Genomic DNA, 16739 nt, shown 5'->3' on the forward strand with positions numbered 1-16739 from the left:
GAGCTAGCATCAGAACATGCCTTCAATAGCTGGAGCAACAGCTCTCCATAGTGGGCTTACAAATGCACAGTAAAACACTGTTGAATCCCTGATGTCAGAAGAGTCTCAGACAAAAGAAGAAGAAGAAACCTCAAAGTGAGAACTTCAAGGTAGTTATTAGTCTTCTTCCTGAAGCTTCTGTATTTGAGTTATTGATTTCACACAGCCCTTTGTAATGTACCTAAGTCTGACTGTGACTGCATACCACACGCTGTTGCCTGAGGACAAGGGCCTGAATTAGGTATTAAAAAAAAAATACTATTTTAGAATCATATAAATCTCCAGGCCTGGAGAGTCACAGAACTTCAGGACTACTTTGAAGAGAAAGAAAGGACAGGATACAGGATACTTATAGACTAGAACAGCCTAAAGTCAGACATATTAAGATACCTCTTTGTGAAGAATGAAGAATGTGATAATGTCACCTCCTCATTCATGCCCACTGAAACATACCACTCTGCACCAAAAACCAGTGAGGGGGATTGATTAATTATACTGTACTGTACACTTGTTGGTTTTTGTTTTGTTGTTTTCTCCTGACCTGGGTACAGCCTCCTCCTCTCCACTATAACAGGACTAGAGACAGTGTGTTTTCTCCTCTCCTGACCTGGGTACAGCCTCCTCCTCTCCACTATAACAGGACTAGAGACAGTGTGTTTTCTCCTCTCCTGACCTGGGTACAGCCTCCTCCTCTCCACTATAACAGGACTAGAGACAGTGTGTTTTCTCCTCTCCTGACCTGGGTACAGCCTCCTCCTCTCCACTATAACAGGACTAGAGACAGTGTCACAATCCTGAGATCGGACTATGTTTTAATGTGGATGGGATGATGTTTTAATGTGGATGGGACGATGTTTTAATGTGGATGGGACGATGTTTTAATGTGGATGGGACGATGTTTTAATGTGGATGGGACGATGTTTTAATGTGGATGGGATGATGTTTTAATGTGGATGGGATGATGTTTTCATGTGGATGGGACGATGTTTTCATGTGGATGGGATGATGTTTTAATGTGGATGGGACGATGTTTTATTGTGGATGGGACGATGTTTTAATGTGGATGGGATGATGTTTTAATGTGGATGGGACGATGTTTTAATGTGGATGGGACGATGTTTTAATGTGGATGGGATGATGTTTTAATGTGGATGGGACGATGTTTTAATGTGGATGGGACGATGTTTTAATGTGGATGGGACGATGTTTTAATGTGGATGGGACGATGTTTTAATGTGGATGGGACGATGTTTTAATGTGGATGGGATGATGTTTTAATGTGGATGGGACGATGTTTTAATGTGGATGGGACGATGTTTTAATGTGGATGGGACGATGTTTTAATGTGGATGGGACGATGTTTTAATGTGGATGGGATGATGTTTTAATGTGGATGGGATGATGTTTTAATGTGGATGGGACGATGTTTTAATGTGGATGGGACGATGTTTTAATGTGGATGGGACGATGTTTTAATGTGGATGGGATGATGTTTTAATGTGGATGGGACGATGTTTTAATGTGGATGGGACGATGTTTTAATGTGGATGGGACGATGTTTTAATGTGGATGGGACGATGTTTTAATGTGGATGGGACGATGTTTTAATGTGGATGGGATGATGTTTTAATGTGGATGGGATGATGTTTTAATGGGACTGCGATGCAACAGCAACTTTGAGAGAACGTCGTGACTTGGCACCCTCTTTCCAGGCTCTGGTCTAAAGTAGTGCACTATTAGGGGATAGGGCTCTGGTCTAAAGTAGTGCACTATTAGGGAATAGGGCTCTGGTCTATAGTAGTGCACTATTAGGGAATAGGGCTCTGGTCTATAGTAGTGCACTATTAGGGAATAGGGCTCTGGTCTATAGTAGTGCACTATTAGGGGATAGGGCTCTGGTCTATAGTAGTGCACTATATAGGGAATAGGGCTCTGGTCTATAGTAGTGCACTATATAGGGAATAGGGCTCTGGTCTATAGTAGTGCACTATTAGGGAATAGGGCTCTGGTCTATAGTAGTGCACTATATAGGGAATAGGGCTCTGGTCTATAGTAGTGCACTATATAGGGAATAGGGCTCTGGTCTATAGTAGTGCACTATTAGGGATAGGGCTCTGGTCTATAGTAGTGCACTATATAGGAATAGGGCTCTGGTCTATAGTAGTGCACTATTAGGGGATAGGGCTCTGGTCTATAGTAGTGCACTATATAGGGAATAGGGCTCTGGTCTAAAGTAGTGCACTATTAGGGAATAGGGCTCTGGTCTAAAGTAGTGCACTATATAGGGAATAGGGCTCTGGTCTAAAGTAGTGCACTATATAGGGAATAGGGCTCTGGTCTAAAGTAGTGCACTATATAGGGAATAGGGCTCTGGTCTATAGTAGTGCACTATATAGGGAATAGGGCTCTGGTCTACAGTAGTGCACTATATAGGGAATAGGGTTCTGGTCTATAGTAGTGCACTATATAGGGAATAGGGTTCTGGTCTATAGTAGTGCACTATATAGGGAATAGGGCTCTGGTCTATAGTAGTGCACTATATAGGGAATAGGGCTCTGGTCTAAAGTAGTGCACTATATAGGGAATAGGGTTCTGGTCTATAGTAGTGCACTATATAGGGAATAGGGCTCTGGTCTATAGTAGTGCACTATATAGGGAATAGGGCTCTGGTCTATAGTAGTGCACTATATAGGGAATAGGGTTCTGGTCTATAGTAGTGCACTATATAGGGAATAGGGCTCTGGTCTATAGTAGTGCACTATATAGGGAATAGGGCTCTGGTCTAAAGTAGTGCACTATATAGGGAATAGGGCTCTGGTCTAAAGTAGTGTACTATATAGGGAATAGGGGCTCTGGTCTAAAGTAGTGCACTATATAGGGAATAGGGCAATTTGGTCTGGGGAAAGTAGTGTACTATATGAGGAATAGGGCTCTGGTCTAAAGTAGTGTACTATTGAGGCTGAATAGGGCTCTGGTCTATAGTAGTGCACTATATAGGGAATAGGGCTCTGGTCTAAAGTCTGTATATAGGAATAGGGCTTTATCTATAGTAGTGCAAACTATATAGGTTTAATAGGGCTCTGGTCTATAGTAGTGCACTATATAGGGAATAGGGCTCTGGTCTATAGTAGTGCACTATATAGGGAATAGGGCTCTGGTCTAAAGTAGTTAACTATATAGGGAATAGGGCTCTGGTCTAAAGTAGTGCACTATATAGGGAACAGGGCTCTGGTCTATAGTAGTGCACTATATAGGGAATAGGGCTCTGGTCTATAGTAGTGCACTATATAGGGCTCTGGTCTATAGTAGTGCACTATATAGGGAATAGGATGCAATTTGGGGTGGGGAAACAACCAATGTGATGTGCCGACTGCTGGATGAGTCGGGTCATGCTGTACATTGAGGCTGAAGGCCAGCCTGCCCATCCCTGACTAGGTGTGGTGTACTGTAGATCATGTAGTCTGTCTCTCTGTCTGTAGGATAGGATATTTTATGCTTGATGCAAACCTGAGGTTTAAATGTAGTTAATCGAGCAATGTCATCTTACTCGGTCTTTTCTCACTAGACAAACGTGTTCAGTGGTTTTTAACTGTTAAAATGCTGTACAGATGCATCTTTCACAGTCAGTGTTCTTGTAATAAAACTGCAGCTTAATTTTCTCTTCTCAAACTAATAGACATGCTTGTGAATATTTCCTGACAAATCTTTCCCAGACTAGCAGCAATACCATAGAAATATAATCTTTAGAAAGGGCTTAGAACCTCTACATCTGGCAGTTTTGACTGCTAAACTAGTGGGGTACATGTGCTTCTATGGGTACACTCCTAATGGCTGCCAGCCCACCCATTATGACGTCACTGGCGTGAATGGGGAGACCCCTTCTATAGATTCCATTTCTATGCTAGAACCTGGTGAGTTAACGACTCAGAGCGGAGCTTGTTCTCCACTCCCACTGTATAGAGGTTTAGCACGTCCCTAACCATGAATAAACATGACTTGTTATGAAAACCAGTGCACGTTGTTCTTTGATTTCATCTGATTTTACTTAACAAACGCAAGAGATGTTTCCTGGTTTGTACAGGAAGGCGACCGCGACAGAGATGTTTCCTGGTTTGTACAGGAAGGCGACCGCGAGGCAGAGATGTTTCCTGGTTTGTACAGGAAGGCGACCGCGACAGAGATGTTTCATGGTTTGTACAGGAAGGCGACCACGAGGCAGAGATGTTTCCTGGTTTGTACAGGAAGGCGACCGCGAGGCAGAGATGTTTCCTGGTTTGTACAGGAAGGCGACCACGAGGCAGAGATGTTTCCTGGTTTGTACAGGAAGGCGACCGCGAGGCAGAGATGTTTCCTGGTTTGTACAGGAAGGCGACCGCGAGGCAGAGATGTTTCCTGGTTTGTACAGGAAGGCGACCGCGACAGAGATGTTTCATGGTTTGTACAGGAAGGCGACCACGAGGCAGAGATGTTTCCTGGTTTGTACAGAAAGGTGACCACGAGGCAGAGATGTTTCCTGGTTTGTACAGGAAGGCGACCGCAACAGAGATGTTTCCTGGTTTGTACAGGAAGGCGACCGCAACAGAGATGTTTCCTGGTTTGTACAGGAAGGCGACCGCGACAGAGATGTTTCCTGGTTTGTACAGGAAGGCGACCGCGACACAGAAATGTTTCCTGGTTTGTACAGGAAGGCGACCACGAGGCAGAGATGTTTCCTGGTTTGTACAGGAAGGCGACCACGAGGCAGAGATGTTTCCTGGTTTGTACAGGAAGGCGGCCGCGACAGAGATGTTTCCTGGTTTGTACAGGAAGGCGACCACAAGGCAGAGATGTTTCCTGGTTTGTACAGAAAGGCGACCACGACAGAGATGTTTCCTGGTTTGTACAGGAAGGCGACCGCGACAGAGATGTTTCCTGGTTTGTACAGGAAGGCGACCGCGACAGAGATGTTTCCTGGTTTGTACAGGAAGGCGACCGCGACAGAGATGTTTCCTGGTTTGTACAGGAAGGCGACCACGAGGCAGAGATGTTTCCTGGTTTGTACAGGAAGGCGACCACGAGGCAGAGATGTTTCCTGGTTTGTACAGGAAGGCGGCCGCGACAGAGATGTTTCCTGCTTTGTACAGGAAGGCGACCACGAGGCAGAGATGTTTCCTGGTTTGTACAGGAAGGCGACCACGAGGCAGAGATGTTTCCTGGTTTGTACAGGAAGGCGACCGCGACAGAGATGTTTCCTGGTTTGTACAGGAAGGCGACCACGAAGCAGAGATGTTTCCTGGTTTGTACAGGAAGGCGACCACGAGGCAGAGATGTTTCCTGGTTTGTACAGGAAGGCGACCGCGACACAGAAATGTTTCCTGGTTTGTACAGGAAGGCGACCGCGACACAGAAATGTTTCCTGGTTTGTACAGGAAGGCGACCACGACACAGATATGTTTCCTGGTTCCATACATGACAGGTAATAGATGACTCACCCCCAACCAAGAAAAGACGGCTACAGTATCTACATACAGTAAACCACCTTCTGAAGCTTAACAGGCATGTTAACAAGTCACATACCCTCACAATACAGCTAATATCGTGTCAAAGTATGGTACGATACCACGACTACAAATACCTATGATGTTATATAGGTACGATACCACGACTACAAATAGTTATGACTCTGACTCTGTTATTATATAGACATGATACTACTACTGACTCTGTTATTATATAGACATGATACTACTACTACTACTGACTCTTATTATATAGACATGATACTACTACTGACTCTGTTATTATATAGACATGATACTACTACTACTACTGACTCTGTTATTATATAGACATGATACTACTACTGACTCTGTTATTATATAGACATGATACTACTACTACTACTGACTCTGTTATTATATAGACATGATACTACTACTGACTCTGTTATTATATAGACATGATACTACTACTGACTCTGTTATTGTATAGACATGATACTACTACTGACTCTGTTTTTATATAGACATGATACTACTACTGACTCTGTTATTATATAGGTCTACCACTTGAATCCATTGTTGCAATTACAGATTATGAGGTATTAGGATGCTTGGAGAAGGAAATGTGATTCTGAAACGAGACTATTTCCCGGTACATGTTGTGACAAGCCCTTGGTCATTTGATTATTCCAGGGTGATCTAGTTAGACAGGTATAACGAAACAGGTGTGTTTCCACCCTTTTCTCAGTTGCACACATTTACGTAAGTTATTGTTGTTATGGTGGGAACCACCATGCCTCTGATCTACCATAATGTCTCTATTATTCTAATAGTATGATTGGCTGTTGTGAATACTAAGAGGAGCTTAGCAAAGTGTGATATGGGATGCTGCTTGCCATGTGTTCTATGGGGGAAGAGACCATGTGTTCTATAGGGGAAGAGACCATGTGTTCTATAGGAGAAGAGACCATGTGTTCTATAGGGGAGGAGACCATGTGTTCTATAGGGGAAGAGACCATGTGTTCTATAGGGGAAGAGACCATGTGTTCTATAGGAGAAGAGACCATGTGTTCTATAGGGGAAGATACCATGTGTTCTATAGGGGAAGAGACCATGTGTTCTATAGGGGAAGAGACCATGTGTTCTATAGGGGAAGAGACCATGTGTTCTATAGGAGAAGAGACCATGTGTTCTATAGGGAAGAGACCATGTGTTCTATAGGGAAGAGACCATGTGTTCTATAGGGGAAGAGACCATGTGTTCTATAGGGGAAGAGACCATGTGTTCTATAGGGGAAGAGACCATGTGTTCTATAGGAGAAGAGACCATGTGTTCTATAGGGGAGGAGACCATGTGTTCTATAGGGGAAGATACCATGTGTTCTATAGGAGAAGAGACCATGTGTTCTATAGGGGAAGAGACCATGTGTTCTATAGGGGAAGAGACCATGTGTTCTATAGGGGAAGAGACCATGTGTTCTATAGGGGAAGAGACCATGTGTTCTATAGGGGAAGAGACCATGTGTTCTATAGGGGAAGATACCATGTGTTCTATAGGAGAAGAGACCATGTGTTCTATTGGGGAAGAGACCATGTGTTCTATAGGGGAAGAGACCATGTGTTCTATAGGGGAAGAGACCATGTGTTCTATAGGAGAAGAGACCATGTGTTCTATAGGGGAAGATACCATGTGTTCTATAGGGGAAGAGACCATGTGTTCTATAGGGGAAGAGACCATGTGTTCTATAGGGGAAGAGACCATGTGTTCTATAGGAGAAGAGACCATGTGTTCTATAGGGGAGGAGACCATGTGTTCTATAGGGGAAGATACCATGTGTTCTATAGGAGAAGAGACCATGTGTTCTATAGGGGAAGAGACCATGTGTTCTATAGGGGAAGAGACCATGTGTTCTATAGGGGAAGAGACCATGTGTTCTATAGGGGAAGAGACCATGTGTTCTATAGGGGAAGAGACCATGTGTTCTATAGGAGAAGAGACCATGTGTTCTATAGGGGAGGAGACCATGTGTTCTATAGGGGAAGATACCATGTGTTCTATAGGAGAAGAGACCATGTGTTCTATAGGGGAAGAGACCATGTGTTCTATAGGGAAGAGACCATGTGTTCTATAGGGGAAGAGACCATGTGTTCTATAGGGAAGAGACCATGTGTTCTATAGGGAAAGAGACCATGTGTTCTATAGGGAAGATACCATGTGTTCTATAGGAGAAGAGACCATGTGTTCTATTGGGGAAGAGACCATGTGTTCTATAGGGGAAGAGACCATGTGTTCTATAGGGGAAGAGACCATGTGTTCTATAGGGGAAGAGACCATGTGTTCTATAGGGGAAGAGACCATGTGTTCTATAGGAGAAGAGACCATGTGTTCTATAGGGGAGGAGACCATGTGTTCTATAGGGGAAGAGACCATGTGTTCTATAGGAGAAGAGACCATGTGTTCTATAGGGGAGGAGACCATGTGTTCTATAGGGGAGGAGACCATGTGTTCTATAGGGGAAGAGACCATGTGTTCTATAGGGGAAGAGACCATGTGTTCTATAGGGGAAGAGACCATGTGTTCTATAGGGGAAGAGACCATGTGCTCTATAAGAGAAGAGACCATGTGTTCTATAGGGGAAGAGACCATGTGTTCTATAGGGGAAGAGACCATGTGTTCTATAAGAGGGAAGAGACCATGTGTTCTATAGGGGAAGAGACCATGTGTTCTATAAGAGAAGAGACCATGTGTTCTATAGGGGAAGAGACCATGTGTTCTATAGGGGAAGAGACCATGTGTTCTATAGGAGAAGAGACCACGTGTTCTATAGGGGAAGAGACCATGTGTTCTATAGGGGAAGAGACCATGTGTTCTATAGGGGAGGAGACCATGTGTTCTATAGGGGAAGAGACCACGTGTTCTATAGGGGAAGAGACCACGTGTTCTATAGGGGAAGAGACCACGTGTTCTATAGGGGAAGAGACCATGTGTTCTATAGGAGAAGAGACCATGTGTTCTATAGGAGAAGAGACCATGTGTTCTATAGGGGAAGAGACCATGTGTTCTATAGGGGAAGAGACCATGTGTTCTATAGGAGAAGAGACCATGTGTTCTATAGGAGAAGAGACCATGTGCTCTATAGGGGAAGAGACCATGTGCTCTATAGGAGAAGAGACCATGTGTTCTATAGGAGAAGAGACCATGTGCTCTATAGGGGAAGAGACCATGTGCTCTATAGGAGAAGAGACCATGTGCTCTATTGCTGTGCTTCTGCTAAAGGGTTTCCGTCTACAGAGCTTCATATCTCAGACCGAACGAATAATAAAATAGCATAAGTGTGTACGTTTGTGTGTACGTTTGTGTGTGTGTGTGTGTGTGTGTGTGTGTGTGTGTGTGTGTGTGTGTGTGTGTGTGTGTGTGTGTGTGTGTGTGTGTGTGTGTGTGTGTGTGTGTGTGTGTGTGTGTGTGTGTGTGTGTGTAGATGTATTTAACTATACTTCTGGGGACTAGATTTCCCCACTAGAGTAGTAAACAAACAACTGGGGACATTTTGTTGGTCCCTACAAGGTCAAATTCTATTTCTTGGGGGTTTAGGGTTAAGGTTAGAATTAGTGTTAGGTGTTAGGGTTTAGGATAAGGCTTAGGGTTAGGGTTAGATTTAGGAGCTAGGGTTAGGTTTAGGGCTAGGAGCTATTGTTGGTTTTAGGGTTAGGGTTAGGAGCTAGGGTTAAGGTTAGGTTTAGGGTTAAGGGTTAAGGAAAATAATATTTTGAATGGGACTGAATTTTGTCCCCTCGAGGTTCGTTGTACAAGATAGTTTCAACCTCTTATCAAATGAGCCTGCATGGAAACATGCTCTTAAAGATCTGATCTCACGGACGATCTTTGACCTGACCCCCCTTTCCTCACTGATTGGCCTTTGAACCCTGAATGACCCGTCCTAGTATACTCACAACCTACTTTCTGAAAGAAACCTTTGGTACATGGTGCAGTGCATGCCCACGCTTTGGGTCCACTTTTCCCACCCCCTCCTCAATTACTACATTGAGTTAGGGTTAGGGTTTGGTTAGGGTTAGGTTTGGGTTAGGGTTTGGGTTCGGGTTAGGGTTAGGGTTAGTGTTAGGTTAGGGTTAGGGCTAACCCACTTTTCCCACCCCCTCCTCAATTACTACATTGGGTTAGGGTTAGGGCTAACCCACTTTTCCCACCCCCTCCTCAAATACTACATTGGGTTAGGGTTAGGGCTAACCCACTTTTCCCACCCCCTCCTCAATTACTACATTGGGTTAGGGTTAGGGCTAACCCACTTTTCCCACCCCCTCCTCAATTACTACATTGGGTTAGGGTTAGGGCTAACCCACTTTTCCCACCCCCTCCTCAAATACTACATTGGGTTAGGGTTAGGGTTTGGGTTAGGGCTAACGCAAATACTACATTGGGTTAGGGTTAGGGTTAGGGCTCCCACCCCCCCCCTCCTCAAATACTACATTGGGTTAGGGTTAGGGCTAACCCACTTTTCCCACCCCCTCCTCAAATACTACATTGGGTTAGGGTTAGGGTTAGGGCTAACCCACTTTTCCCACCCCCTCCTCAATTACTACATTGGGTTAGGGTTAGGGTTAGGGCTAACCCACTTTTCCCACCCCCTCCTCAAATACTACATTGGGTTAGGGTTAGGGTTAGGGCTAACCCACTTTTCCCACCCCCTCAATTACTACATTGTCTTTGAAGAGGTCACTGTCAGCAAACAGAGATTACTGATGTCTCATAGACAGATGGTGGCAGTTTGGTGTTACAGATCAGATGGGCTTACTTCCAACGCAGTTATGAACAAAACAAAAAATCCATTAATTATAAACATAACAGATTCCAGCGTCCGTCCCCCCCCCCCCTGAATTAGACAGTGAGTTAAAGCACCCTGATCAGAGTGACATTATAGTTGGAGCCTCAATAGGTTCCAAGAGGATAACAAGAACACTTGTTTAGTAGCAGCCTAAAAACCAGCCAATCAGCATCAGAACATGATGTCCTTGCCTTACTAGGCTAGATTATGTTTGTGAATTTTTTTTATTTTTTTATTTTACCTTTATTTTACCTTTATTTTACTAGGCAAGTCAGTTAAGAACAAATTCTTATTTTCAATGACGGCCTAGGAACAGTGGGTTAACTGCCTGTTCAGGGGCAGAACGACAGATTTGTACTTTGTCAGCTCAGGGATTCGAACTTGCAACCTTTCGGTTACTAGTCCAACGCTCTAACCACTAGGCTACCCTGCTGCAAAGACAGCGTGGAAGAAAACCATGCATTATCCCTCCCTTTAACTCTGAACCTGTGGAATGGGGCATGTTTGTTTACTATTGGGAGAAAACCATGCATTATCCCTCCCTTTAACTCTTTACCTGTGGAATGGGGCATGTTTGTTTACTATTGGGAGAAAACCATGCATTATCCCTACCTTTAACTCTGAACCTGTGGAATGGGGCATGTTTGTTTACTATTGGGAGAAAAGAAAAACTCTGAACCTGTGGAATGGGGCATGTTTGTTTACTATTGGGAGAAAACCATGCATTATCCCTCCCTTTAACTCTGAACCTGTGGAATGGGGCATGTTTGTTTACTATTGGGAGAAAACCATGCATTATCCCTCCCTTTAACTCTGAACCTGTGGAATGGGGCATGTTTGTTTACTATTGGGAGAAAAGCATGCATTATCCCTCCCTTTAACTCTGAACCTGTGGAATGGGGCATGTTTGTTTACTATTGGGAGAAAAGCATGCATTATCCCTCCCTTTAACTCTGAACCTGTGGAATGGGGCATGTTTACTATTTGGAAAAAAAGTAATGAAAGAATTTCCAGGCAGTTTCCACATCAGGAATAAGCTCAATCTGCTCCAGTCAAAATAAACAAATCATGAAAGCCTGCTGATTAAAACTTTTAACATTTCTCTTATGAATAAAGCGTGGGTTTGTCTTAGGAACCTTAGTATTTATAACAGCAACAACAGCACAATGGTCACTTAAGTCTTTTTTTTATTTATTTTTTTAACACCAATCTCAGAATATTTATGTGGAACATTTGTTAATTAATATCAAATCAATCAGGGTGGTTTTCTCTGGACGTTTGAGATTTGAGATTAGACTAGCTGAGGCATAACCTGCCACAGCCTGCTCACCTCCAAACCAGAATGGCAAGAAAGTAATCCTACCACCACAGTAAGCCAATGTTGACACCTGAAACCCCACCTCTTCAAGGAATACCTAGGATAGGGTAAGTAATCCTTCCCCCAAAAAAGATTTAGATGCAAGTGGCTGTTCCACTGGATGTCATAAGGTGTATGCACCAATTTGTAAGTCGCTCTGGATAAGAGCGTCTGCTAAATGACTTAAATGTAAATGTAAATGTTGAGTAATGCCTTTTTCAGTTCATTTGGCCTATTTGTGGGTAAACTGACCTCTTGTCTTTCAGCTCGTTTGTCCTCAATATAACTGCAACAGCCTGTCACAGTGCCAGTATAAAGGCCATGTTAATTGTGTGACGGTCTAAGCGTGTTTGTCTGTGTATTTAAGCGTGTTTGTCTGTGTATTTAAGCGTGTTTGTCTGTGTATTTAAGCGTGTTTGTCTGTGTATTTAAGCGTGTTTGTCTGTGTATTTAAGTGTGTAGGTCCCTACAGTGTATGTCTGTGGTACTCACCCGCGAGCCCCTTAATTTGCGGCTCGCAGTGATACAAAAAACAATGATACAATTTCAATTGAATGCTTTAAAATAGCTTCAAAATAAAATCGCCACACTGTTCATACCTGACAGACAGTTTGTTAATTTCCCAACACTCAGGTCAGTCACCACATCCAACTCAGAGCCCTCTGTCCTGAACGTGCTGGAACAGAGAGTGAGATAGTGTCATCTCTGACCCCCAGTCATCACAGTGCTGGAATAGAGAGTGAGATAGTGTCATCTCTGACCCCCAGTCATCACGGTGCTTGAATAGAGAGTGAGATAGTGTCACCTCTGACCCCCAGTCATCACAGCCCTCTGTCCTGACCGTGCTGGAACAGAGAGTGAGATAGTGTCATCTCTGACCCCCAGTCATCACAGTGCTGGAATAGAGAGTGAGATAGTGTCACCTCTGACCCCCAGTCATCACAGCCCTCTGTCCTGACCGTGCTGGAATAGAGAGTGAGATAGTGTCATCTCTGACCCCCCAGTCATCACAGCCCTCTGTCCTGACCGTGCTGGAACAGAGAGTGAGATAGTGTCATCTCTGACCCCCAGTCATCACAGCCCTCTGTCCTGACCGTGCTGGAATAGAGAGTGAGATAGTGTCATCTCTGACCCCCAGTCATCACAGCCCTCTGTCCTGACCGTGCTGGAATAGAGAGTGAGATAGTGTCATCTCTGACCCCCAGTCATCACAGCCCTCTGTCCTGACCGCTGGAACAGAGAGTGAGATAGTGTCATCTCTGACCCCCAGTCATCACAGCCCTCTGTCCTGACCGTGCTGGAACAGAGAGTGAGATAGTGTCATCTCTGACCCCCAGTCATCACAGCCCTCTGTCCTGACCGTGCTGGAACAGAGAGTGAGATAGTGTCATCTCTGACCCCCAGTCATCACAGCCCTCTGTCCTGACCGTGCTGGAACAGAGAGTGAGATAGTGTCATCTCTGACCCCCAGTCATCACAGCCCTCTGTCCTGACCGTGCTGGAATAGAGAGTGAGATAGTGTCATCTCTGACCCCCAGTCATCACAGCCCTCTGTCCTGACCGTGCTGGAACAGAGAGTGAGATAGTGTCACCTCTGACCCCCAGTCATCACAGCCCTCTGTCCTGACCATGCTGGAACAGAGAGTGAGATAGTGTCATCTCTGACCCCCAGTCATCACAGCCCTCTGTCCTGACCGTGCTGGAACAGAGAGTGAGATAGTGTCACCTCTGACCCCCAGTCATCACAGCCCTCTGTCCTGACCGTGCTGGAATAGAGAGTGAGATAGTGTCACCTCTGACCCCCAGTCATCACAGCCCTCTGTCCTGACCGTGCTGGAACAGAGAGTGAGATAGTGTCATCTCTGACCCCCAGTCATCACAGCCCTCTGTCCTGACCGTGCTGGAACAGAGAGTGAGATAGTGTCATCTCTGACCCCCAGTCATCACAGCCCTCTGTCCTGACCGTGCTGGAACAGAGAGTGAGATAGTGTCATCTCTGACCCCCAGTCATCACAGCCCTCTGTCCTGACCGTGCTGGAATAGAGAGTGAGATAGTGTCATCTCTGACCCCCAGTCATCACAGCCCTCTGTCCTGACCGTGCTGGAACAGAGAGTGAGATAGTGTCACCTCTGACCCCCAGTCATCACAGCCCTCTGTCCTGACCATGCTGGAATAGAGAGTGAGATAGTGTCACCTCTGACCCCCAGTCATCACAGCCCTCTGTCCTGACCGTGCTGGAATAGAGAGTGAGATAGTGTCATCTCTGACCCCCAGTCATCACAGCCCTCTGTCCTGACCGTGCTGGAACAGAGAGTGAGATAGTGTCACCTCTGACCCCCAGTCATCACAGCCCTCTGTCCTGACCGTGCTGGAATAGAGAGTGAGATAGTGTCATCTCTGACCCCCAGTCATCACAGCCCTCTGTCCTGACCGTGCTGGAACAGAGAGTGAGATAGTGTCACCTCTGACCCCCAGTCATCACAGCCCTCTGTCCTGACCGTGCTGGAATAGAGAGTGAGATAGTGTCACCTCTGACCCCCAGTCATCACAGCCCTCTGTCCTGACCGTGCTGGAATAGAGAGTGAGATAGTGTCATCTCTGACCCCCAGTCATCACAGCCCTCTGTCCTGACCGTGCTGGAACAGAGAGTGAGATAGTGTCACCTCTGACCCCCAGTCATCACAGCCCTCTGTCCTGACCGTGCTGGAACAGAGAGTGAGATAGTGTCATCTCTGACCCCCAGTCATCACAGCCCTCTGTCCTGACCGTGCTGGAACAGAGAGTGAGATAGTGTCATCTCTGACCCCCAGTCATCACAGCCCTCTGTCCTGACCGTGCTGGAACAACAGAGAGTGAGATAGTGTCATCTCTGACCCCCAGTCATCACAGCCCTCTGTCCTGACCGTGCTGGAACAGAGAGTGAGATAGTGTCATCTCTGACCCCCCAGTCATCACAGCCCTCTGTCCTGACCGTGCTGGAATAGAGAGTGAGATAGTGTCATCTCTGACCCCCCCAGTCATCACAGCCCTCTGTCCTGACCGTGCTGGAACAGAGAGTGAGATAGTGTCACCTCTGACCCCCAGTCATCACAGCCCTCTGTCCTGACCGTGCTGGAACAGAGAGTGAGATAGTGTTACCTCTGACCCCCAGTCATCACAGCCCTCTGTCCTGACCGTGCTGGAATAGAGAGTGAGATAGTGTCATCTCTGACCCCCCAGTCATCACAGCCCTCTGTCCTGACCGTGCTGGAATAGAGAGTGAGATAGTGTCATCTCTGACCCCCAGTCATCACAGCCCTCTGTCCTGACCGTGCTGGAATAGAGAGTGAGATAGTGTCATCTCTGACCCCCGAGTCATCACAGCCCTCTGTCCTGACCGTGCTGGAATAGAGAGTGAGATAGTGTCATCTCTGACCCCCGAGTCATCACAGCCCTCTGTCCTGACCGTGCTGGAACAGAGAGTGAGATAGTGTCACCTCTGACCCCCGTGCTGTCATCACAGCCCTCTGTCCTGACCGTGCTGGAACAGCCCTCTGTCATCACAGCCCTGTCCTGACCGTGCTGGAACAGAGAGTGAGATAGTGTCATCCTCTGACCCCCAGTCATCACAGCCCTCTGTCCTGACCGTGCTGGAACAGAGAGTGAGATAGTGTCATCTCTGACCCCCAGTCATCACAGCCCTCTGTCCTGACCGTGCTGGAACAGAGAGTGAGATAGTGTCATCTCTGACCCCCAGTCATCACAGCCCTCTGTCCTGACCGTGCTGGAACAGAGAGTGAGATAGTGTCATCATCACAGCCCTCTGTCCTGACCGTGCTGGAATAGTAGTGTCATCTCTGACCCCCAGTCATCACAGCCCTCTGTCCTGACCGTGCTGGAACAGAGAGTGAGATAGTGTCACCTCTGACCCCCAGTCATCACAGCCCTCTGTCCTGACCGTGCTGGAACAGAGAGTGAGATAGTGTCACCTCTGACCCCCAGTCATCACAGCCCTCTGTCCTGACCGTGCTGGAATAGAGAGTGAGATAGTGTCATCTCTGACCCCCCAGTCATCACAGCCCTCTGTCCTGACCGTGCTGGAACAGAGAGTGAGATAGTGTCATCTCTGACCCCCCAGTCATCACAGCCCTCTGTCCTGACCGTGCTGGAACAGAGAGTGAGATAGTGTCATCTCTGACCCCCAGTCATCACAGCCCTCTGTCCTGACCGTGCTGGAATAGAGAGTGAGATAGTGTCATCTCTGACCCCCCCAGTCATCACAGCCCTCTGTCCTGACCGTGCTGGAACAGAGAGTGAGATAGTGTCACCTCTGACCCCCAGTCATCACAGCCCTCTGTCCTGACCGTGCTGGAATAGAGAGTGAGATAGTGTCACCTCTGACCCCCAGTCATCACAGCCCTCTGTCCTGACCGTGCTGGAATAGAGAGATGAGATAGTGTCATCTCTGACCCCCCCCCAGTCATCACAGCCCTCTGTCCTGACCGTGCTGGAACAGAGAGTGAGATAGTGTCATCTCTGACCCCCAGTCATCACAGCCCTCTGTCCTGACCGTGCTGGAATAGAGAGTGAGATAGTGTCATCTCTGACCCCCAGTCATCACAGCCCTCTGTCCTGACCGTGCTGGAATAGAGAGTGAGATAGTGTCATCTCTGACCCCCCAGTCATCACAGCCCTCTGTCCTGACCGTGCTGGAATAGAGAGTGAGATAGTGTCATCTCTGACCCCCAGTCATCACAGCCCTCTGTCCTGACCGTGCTGGAACAGAGAGTGAGATAGTGTCACCTCTGACCCCCAGTCATCACAGCCCTCTGTCCTGACCGTGCTGGAATAGAGAGTGAGATAGTGTCACCTCTGACCCCCAGTCATCACAGCCCTCTGTCCTGACCGTGCTGGAATAGAGAGTGAGATAGTGTCATCTCTGACCCCCAGTCATCACAGCCCTCTGTCCTGACCGTGCTGGAATAGAGAGTGAGATAGTGTCATCTCTGACCCCCAGTCATCACAGCCCTCTGTCCTGACCGT

Source organism: Oncorhynchus keta, chromosome 22 (genome assembly GCF_023373465.1).
Source record: "Oncorhynchus keta strain PuntledgeMale-10-30-2019 chromosome 22, Oket_V2, whole genome shotgun sequence".
Lineage (NCBI taxonomy): Eukaryota > Metazoa > Chordata > Actinopteri > Salmoniformes > Salmonidae > Oncorhynchus > Oncorhynchus keta.